We start from the raw sequence: 9,755 nt of genomic DNA on the forward strand, positions 1-9,755 counted from the left end.
ATCGAATGATATAATGAGAAGTATTTGCAAGACATATACGCATTTGCAGACGTAAACGCAGACGTGAATGTAGACGGATGCCAGGCAACTGTATACTTTTTACAAACGGTCAAATCCATGTAAAATTTGATAAGAATTGTAATTAAATAATCTATGTAAAAATATGTGTGCTGTGTGGCTGCGGCATTAAAGAATATAGCCACCCTCTCTCTTCCCGTGGGTGTCGTAAGAGGCGACTAAGGGATAATACAGTTTCACTACCACCTTTGAACTTATCAAGCCGACCGATAGCGGGATAACCATCCAACTGCTGGCTTTGAAATACACAGGCCGACGACGGGCAGTAGCGTTTTCGGTGCGACAAAGCTAGCCCTGCGGTCACCATCCCGCCTGCCCAGCGGGTGACTATGGGCAAAACACATGAGTTCACCCCATTTTTGGCTCGAACTTGTGAAGGCCTATGTCCAGAAGTGGACTGCGATAGACTGATGTGATGTAAAAGAACTTTGAAATATAGCTGTTTCATTGTATTATTTAGTAATGTCGAATCTTGATTGAATGAGATGAACTTCTATTGTGAGCAGAAATTAATCAAATCTCTTAGTTACTAAATAGCATTATAACACGTTTTTATAAAGTATATAAGAATTAAATCCTAACTTTAATTTAAAGTTTTTACAAACGTCCATATTACGTCTAACAATAATAAACTCAGTTGGTCTCATATAAAAGGGCTTAAAACTTTGACAATTAACAAGGAAGCGTAGGGGCAGCCATTGAAAAACTCGGAACAGACTAACTCAGATAATATATTTTGGTAGTAAAAAAGTTAAAGTTGAGTTTAAATATATTGAACACGTGCAACATGTGAACACGATACACGTAATGCCAATGTAAAGTACCTACAGCTTTTACTATGAAGTCTACTTCACGATTATTTGCATTTTGTTCTTTATATATAACACTAGCATACCGCCAAGGCTTCGTACGGGTGTTTAAAAAAATTTTCAAAATATTTTGTTTACCAAATTGTTTTGAAAATTTATTATAGCCTATGTCAACCGCGGATAGTGTAGCTTTCGAACAGTGAAAGAATTTTTCAAATCGGTTCAGTAGTTTCGGAGCCTATTCAATGCAAACAAACAATCAAATATTTCCTCTTTATAAAAGTATATTAGTAAAGATATTTATTATGTAACACATTATTATTTGGATTGTAAATTAATAGTTATTTTTTATTTTTGAAAAATTTTAAATTTACAAATTACAATAATTATAAAAATCTGTTCATTGTTTTGAAAGTTGGTGAATAATAACACGAACTTTGAAAGCTAAGCTTAATTTTCATTTTACTCACTGTAGCATCGATCCCACGACAGTTGTCAGTTCATACAGTGTAGACTTCAGTCTAGACATTCTCATTTGTTAGAGGTTGTATTCGGGTTCGATGAAATAAATATTACAAAGCAACCGGCTGATGGAATGAGGAGATAGCTTTGAACAGTATAAATAATTAAATTTAAATTATTAATTGGTATCAAGTTAACTTATAATTATCCGCCAACCCATTGGAATCCATTGAAGAGTGTTGGATTAAACTTTGATCCTTCTCCTAGATGGGGAAAGAGGCCTATCAGTGGGAGTGCCTAGCAGCGTGATATTACAGGCTGAAGCGTTAGCGTAACTTATAATTATTCGATTTCTACTTGAAACGGATATTTGTATTTGACAAATATTTCTTTCCAGTTTTGATGTCTGTCCTTGTGGGTCTCCCCACCGTGCCTCAGAGAGCACGTTAAACTGTCGATACCGGTTGTAACTATAAAAATAGCGATCATTATTCGTAGTGAGAGACATATCCTCCAACGCGCAGTGGATCAGCGTGATGGATTAAGCTCAGATCCTTCTCCTACATGAAAAAAGAAGCCTATGCCCGGCTGTAGTACGTTACAGGCTGAATTGGATATGGCTTATAAGTATGTTAACTGTATTCCAGTTAACTTTTAAAGCGACTGTGAATTTGAAGGTACTTGTTGACTATACTGACGAAAGGAGACAAAATTTGCAATTTTACTTTTTTTAAAATGCTTATTTTCCCATTTTGAGCTTTTATTATAGTGGTTTCATTATTTTATCATCAATTAAACTAAGCCAATTTGAAAAAGCCTTAATTTTTTTATACAACAAGCTCGGCAAACAAGTGTACGGCTCGGTTGCTGACCCTACCTCCGATCGAGTCTAAAAAGTCTGGTTACCTTAATCACTACAGGACACAACACTTTTTGAAAGCAGTAGATATTATTTAGCTGTGATCTTCTGTACGAGTCGAGGTACTTCGCCAATCGGGCTGCTTCAGATTTTGAGCAGGATATTTCATATTGTGCCTACCTCAGTAAAATATACATAATATTTATTAACAAAACTAAATTCAGCATTTATATTACTACGGTCACTCATGGATAATTTCCGATGGTCTGGTGGTGGAACTCTTGCTTACAATTTACGAATTTATTTTATAATATGTAGTTTTAAAAAGTGCATTTGAAGACTTGTTTCTTTTCGAAGCTGTTAATCATTAATATAATATTTTTATTTTACAAATCTTTAAATACTTTTTTAAATATAATGTAACAAAAACTTTCAACTTTCTTCTAATTATTCCATGGTATAAATTTTAGAAGTTCATAAAACTATATTTCTTCGGATAATGCAAGAATTAGCCTCAAGAGATTCTTGGCGTCTGTCTAAAATCAACGTATTGCCAAATAGGTTGATAGCTGAGGACAACGAACTTTAAATGAACTTTTTAATTTATCACATTACAAATTTTAAAGTTTTTATTTCCGATAATCCGCTGTGAAGTACGAAAAACTTTTATCCTTATTAACTTAATATGTGGACTACTTTTGGACTTTAAATAGGCTGAAATAATGATGATGATGATGAATTTAATATAAAACTATTAACAGATCAAGTTCACCACTATTTAAATTCACTAGTCAAGTTATTCATTTACTGCAAATGTATATTATTGTTAGTAACTTTAGCCGTTTCTTTCTGATGTATATATATATATATATATATATATATATATATATATATGTATATTTATATTATATGTCCAATGTCTATATATGTATGTACATCTCCATGGCGTCTAATTCTTTGTCATGTCCTTTTCTTGCTTGAGGCGGTCTCGAAGAGATCGCTCTTTTAGCGATAAGACCGCCTTTCCTACATGTTTATGTAAAAATTTCCTATCTTAGTGTACAATAAAGTATATTGTTATTTTATTTTGTAAATAGAATATATTTTGATTTTTAAGGGCTCAAGGAATCTATACTGAAATCAAGTATCTTTTTTTTTACTTTCTTTCAATTTTTATTTATTATTTATTTTATTTTATACTTTATTGTATACCATAAATATATTACAAACTAAGCATAAAGGTAGTTACAATTTTTACCTATTTATAGACCAAAATAATTTGGAACCTCTAATAAACAATAAATTTTAATATGGAATATACTTTATCTTATAGTCTTGATGAAACGGATAGCAATCGCGAACGAAATTGCGGCTATAGCAAATATTTAATAATTCTATTAAATCTTCTTAAGAAGAGACGAGGTCATCGACCAACAATGGGAATAACGCAGACAGTATAGTATAATACAGTGTAGTGAAGTACTAAATTTCAGTATTAAAGTCAAAAAGTAAGTTTTAAATTAAACGCAGCAAATATAAAACTGTAGCGCTAAAGATAAAACTTAAGAGCGACTGTCAATTCTAGTTATTTTTTTTTTTAAGTTTTCTTATACTTTTTAAAAGGATTTTAAGGAATTAAAAAAAAATAAGAAAATTGCGCATAAATTGTAGAAAATATAACGACTCTTTCAATTGCACGCGTTTGACAGACAGGACTTCGTCAGTTGACGTAATAAAAAAGTGAAATCAAATTGAAATAATCGATTTACTAAACTGGCATGGATAAGTTGTGATATTGCACAAAACTCGTATACAATAAACAAATAATATAAAAATATCAGGTAATTATTCTACAAGCGATTACATAGCATCATAGCAAGTTAAGTATCAAAACCCTTCCCCTTTCCCTTTATTTCCATACTGTTTCAATGAATAAATTTGTTCATTACAACAATTATGCTAAGTGTATTCAAAGTTAAGGTTAGAAACGTAAATTTGAAACCTAGGGTGTGTTTGATCGATATTTTCTAGACTGCCTCATACTTACTAGTTTCTGTTTGCGATTTCACCTGCGGGGATTTTAAAGTTATTCATCTTTATTTAAAAAAATATTATATATGTTAGAGATATATTTTTGTAAATATGTAGATTTTGTTTAATTTTCTTTCATACAAACCCCCAATAACGAGCACAAAATGAAATAAATTATCCGATATGTTTCAATCGTCGGGAACTAATGCGCTACTACATTTTAATTTGTCATGACTAATGTTATATCACAGCGACACAATTATCTTAAAGCGTAGTCTGTAATAAACATAATCTAAGTACAACTTTGTTACCCTTTTAATCGACCCCAACACAGAGGAGGTTATCAATGCGACTGTATTTTATTATGTGTATTACCTCATAACTTTTTACTGGGTGGACCGATTTCGATGATTTTTTTTTTAATCGAAAGTGGTCATCATGTGGTCCCGTTCAAATTTAATTGAGATCTGAAAAGAACAAGTACCTATTAAGTTATCTCTAATAATGCTCTGAGATTACTTTTGATATTATTTGATTATTCTTTCGTCTATCTACGTCGTATCATCGATTTTTGAAGTCGGTTTTTTTGGTTGCGAGCAAACACAATTATACATAGATTACTTTAATCAAATAATATATACCATATTCGATGACGCGCTGGGACAGCGGTCACAGCACTGGCTGGCTGATTTCCACTCACGACAGACATTTGTATTGGCCGTATAGATGTTTGCCGTGATCTTGGCGTTTGTGCTTGTGTATTGCGATGTTTCCAGACCCCCGACACAGGAGAAATTCCTACTGAGGGCCGTTGAGTGCGAAGCGTATATTTATTATTTATTTATTTATTTATTTATGTGTACGTATAATTACAAATTATTATTTAAAAAATCTTTAATTATATGAAATATGCCACAAACGATACTATCGTCTTTATAAAATTTCAGTCAGCTTCAGCATCTTTGTCGTCAGAAAACTCTCCGATATAATATTATATTTTGCCACTACAAAGATTTTCATTTCAAAAGAGTTTCACATTCGTATTTTATTTTTAATCTGTCATCTTGCAAACGGATGTGCTTTGACCGACATGTTCTTTTCTATCTGTCTTCGTATAAAAAAAAACCTTGTCTACTATTTTTAAAGCTTTCAAATTAAGTAATAATTTTGCTTTGACTTTATAAATAATAGTGTTGCACTATCTATAAACAACATTACACAATTTTTTTTTTTTTAATTTTTTAATCCATTGATATTTTCGTACAAACTTTTTAAAGAATCGGCAACGAATTCAATGATGCTTCTGGTGTTACAGCTATTGGATAAGTTTTTGTAACCGCTTGCCTGCTTTTACTAATAATTTTTTTTATTATTTAACACATATGTAATATAAATAATATCGGGTGCACGCAGAAATCGACTTCAATGTCATCGATAAGTAATACGACGTAGGTAGTCGGTAAAACAATAAATGAAATACGTATTATTAGGATACTTCAAAATGACAGCTCAGATCTTGCTAAATTTACATACGTTAAGCAACTAATGCCGCTTTTTAATATTAAAAAAGAATTACTAAAATCAGTACACCCAGTAAAAAGTTATGAGGTAACACGCATAAAAAAATTAGTCGAATTGGAAATCTCCTAAACTATGCATTTGATTATGTCATGATCTTCAGCAAAGTGTTGTACATAAGCCCACAAAGGTTTCTGAGTTGGTACGACCACAATAAAAGCGTAACAACGCGCGCAGGGTACAGCTAGTTTTATTTAAAATTATTTCAAGTCTCGAACGATGCAAGAAAAGAATTTCGAACGTATAAATTCAAAAGTTGAAACTGGTTAGAAACTTGTAATAGAAGCGAAAAATAAGTATTTTCATTTTTTTCATTAGTTCTGGTCTACACTTTAAACCTAGACTAAAGTATAAAAGACAAGTTCGTAGGAAAGAAACGCATATTTTTTTATTTTAATTGTGTAAGTTATTTTATTATGAAAGTTAGTGGCAAAGCCATTATAGTGGCTTGTTAAACAACTTTTTACTATCTACAGACTACAGGGATTTTCATATTTAGAACAGAATATACTTTATTTATCTAACATTTTGTTATATTATATGTTAAAAATAAAATAAAAAGTTCACAACAAAAGACCCATTAACTGTTACATGAAATAAAAATAGAGTAACACAATTATGTAGAAAAAAAGTATGCTTTATACCACACGATTGGGGTAAAACTTAAGAAACGTAACTCTCTATCTTTCTATCTTCACTAACTTATATCTCCCTCTCAACTTCCGTTCGCCTCACCCGATCACACTTTACGTAACGCTCTCGTCACTCATTCACCAGCATACTCCCCAAGTCAAGCATACGTAAACAAGAAAATATTAATATTAATATATAATTATTATAATATTAAGATTAGAGTTACTACAGATGAAAAAAAAACCGATTTTGTTATAGCAAAAAAAATATAGACAAAATATTCGCTTGATTCGACGCTTTAATTAGCAATTTATACATTTACAATAAAAACAACAATACTCATCATAATTTCTTCTATAAAATGAGTAATTAAATGCTCAATGGTATATTATACTGTTATCATAAAAAAGTTGAACAAAATGAATTCCACATTATATTAGTGAAATCATCTGTACTATTTCGCACTATTTACCGCAAATAAATAAAGGAAATAATAAACTCTGAATATGCAAGCGAATGAATCTATCAGTAAATATATATATATATATATATATATATATTTACTGATATATATATATATATATTTCGCTACTAGTGAACCCGGTAAAGGTTACCCTTCCTTTCAAACTGGCAATTGCTAAAATTACACCATATTTTTTACTTTGAAAATTTATAGCGCAATGCCCTTAATTTATTATACCATAAGGACCAAACAGAAATTATTAGAAAAATTTGAAAAAATATGGCTAAAAATTGTCTTTTCGTTATCGAGCTTTGCGCTTAAGAACACAATTAGCGATTCGTGTTTATCTATAAAGACAGATAAGGTAAAGAAAACGCTATTTGAAGTAAATAAGTTATGGCAGCAATATCAACATATGTGCAATTCAAAGTTAGGTATACCTTAACATTATATACCTTACAAACGAAGAATATGTGCCCAATGTTATCTAGAGTAAGAAAGTCTAGAGTAAAATTATGAATCTCACTGCAATTAGCCTTGCAGTCAAACTGATGGTAAACAGTTATCATAGCTTATTGACGCCTGAAACACCAGAAGCATCGCGAGCAGTTTGCCGATCCTTTTTTTTACGTGGGGATAATCCATCATGGATACCAGCACCAGAAGGTTATGTCAGACTCCTACTGACTAAAAATCCACCATGTGTGAGCAGTCGCCCGCCTTGGTGGGGCGAGATGTGGTCGCGCTCGCATTAGCTACCTAGTTTGCCTATCCTACCCCAGAGCATCCCAGGAGTTCTGGCCACCTTATTCACCACCGGAACGCAACACTACTTTAGAGCAGTATCGTGTAGCTGTGATCTTCTATAAGGTTAAAGTACTTTATCAGACGGGCTGCTCCAAGTTTTGAGCTGGATATATCCTACTGAGTAATAGCTCTGGTGTAATGGTGTTGTAAGTGCCTAAACACCGACAGTTTGCATTATATCCTAGATTCCCTCTCGGGATGGATATTTGTACAAATATTTCTGTCCAGTTTTAGATATCTGTCCTTGTGTGTCTCCCCACCGTGCCTCAACTAGCTAGCTCAGGCTATTGCAGTCCACTGCTGTACATAGGCCTTCCCAAGTTTGCGCCAGACATTCCGGTTTTCCGGACCCGTCTGCTCTAACGGCCATCGGTTCTGCGACACAGATGACCAGCCCACTGCCACTTCAACTTGCTAATTCTGTGGGCTATGTCGGTTACTTTCGTTCTCTCGCGGATAGTCTCATTTTTAATCCTACCTTTGAGAGAAACCCCAAGCATAGCCCTCCTGCGTGCCTCAAAAAGCACGTTAATCAGTCCAGGTAGTTATCATATAATATCACCTGATAGCTATCGTTACTCAAAGTAGAGAATATATCCGTCAACCCACAGTGGAGCGGCGTGGTGGACTTAGCTTCAATCCATCTGCTAGATGAAGAAAGAGGCCTATGTCCAGCAGTTGAATGTTACAAGTTAAATCGATATTCTGCTACACCCTACCACAATATAAAACATTAAATCCTAGACTCAAATTATGGATCTCACTGCAACTATCGCTAATTCATACCCATTAACCATAGAATTATTACGATATTTATTTAATTACCACCAAGCATTAGTCAGGATTGGAAACAAAGGGAGACAATAGTTCTATAATCGCGTGATGGAAAACAGTTTATAGACAAATAGCTATGAAAATATATTGCTACTTCCACCCACATTGCTTTGATGTTTATTTATAGACGAATTAACACAATTAGCTATTAATATTGTTAAAAGAACAGATTTTAGTATCAGAGGTAGATTTCAGTATTTCAATATTAGAAATCTAAATTACGCAGAATTAGATATACTAATTTCAGTACCTACAGATCTTATTATTAATAAATAAAATTATTGTTGGAACTTTTTTTTTAACCAAAGAAATACCCTTAAAATATTATGCTACGACTAACATAAGAGTCGCAGAAACTATTACCGTAACGTGGGTAAAACTACATGAGTAGAAGTAGTATTTACTAAAATTATAAAACCACTAGCTTCTGCCCGCGACTTCGTCCGCGTGGAATAATTACTTGAAAAAACCCCCAATTATAATAAATAATAAATAAATAAATAAATATCTACACAATACACACACGGTCGTCTGTTCCTAAAGTAAGCAACTTAATGCTTGTGTTATAGGTAACAGCCGAATGGTATATAGCTACATATTTTTTTTTTCGGTAAACATACTTATAAATAATACATATATAAATATATAAATAAATATTTATATTACACCCAGACTCGGGGTGGGAATCGAACCCACAACCCTTGGAGCAGAAAGCAGGGTCACTACAAACTGCGCCAACGGGCTAGTCAAATGATGATGATGATGATGATGAATTATGAAATATGTTTCATTGTTAGTCCGCTCCTGAAGATTTTAGCGAGATGATATATAGCCTATAGCCTTCTTCAATAAATGGGCTATATAACACTGAAAGAATTTTTCAAATCGTATTTGTAGTTCCTGAGATTAGCGCGTTCAAAAAAACAAACTCTTTAGCTTTATAATATTAGCATGATTAGTTTGCTTAAATAACAAAACAATATTGAAGCTCTTATCTTTTCACGTTGATATCAACCGTAAGTAATTAATTCGTCATAAATTACACGTATCATAAAATTTATTGCTACGTAAGCTATAAAGATCAACGACCTATCGAAAGCTCCAAATAACAACGGAAATTAAATAGGCTCTCAATAATAAATAGGAATATACATGGAAAGTTTAAGGAGCTTACTTTTTACAAACAATATAAAGCTGCTGG

The sequence above is a fragment of the Melitaea cinxia genome, chromosome 28, assembly GCF_905220565.1.
Source record: "Melitaea cinxia chromosome 28, ilMelCinx1.1, whole genome shotgun sequence".
NCBI classification, from domain to species: Eukaryota; Metazoa; Arthropoda; class Insecta; order Lepidoptera; family Nymphalidae; genus Melitaea; species Melitaea cinxia.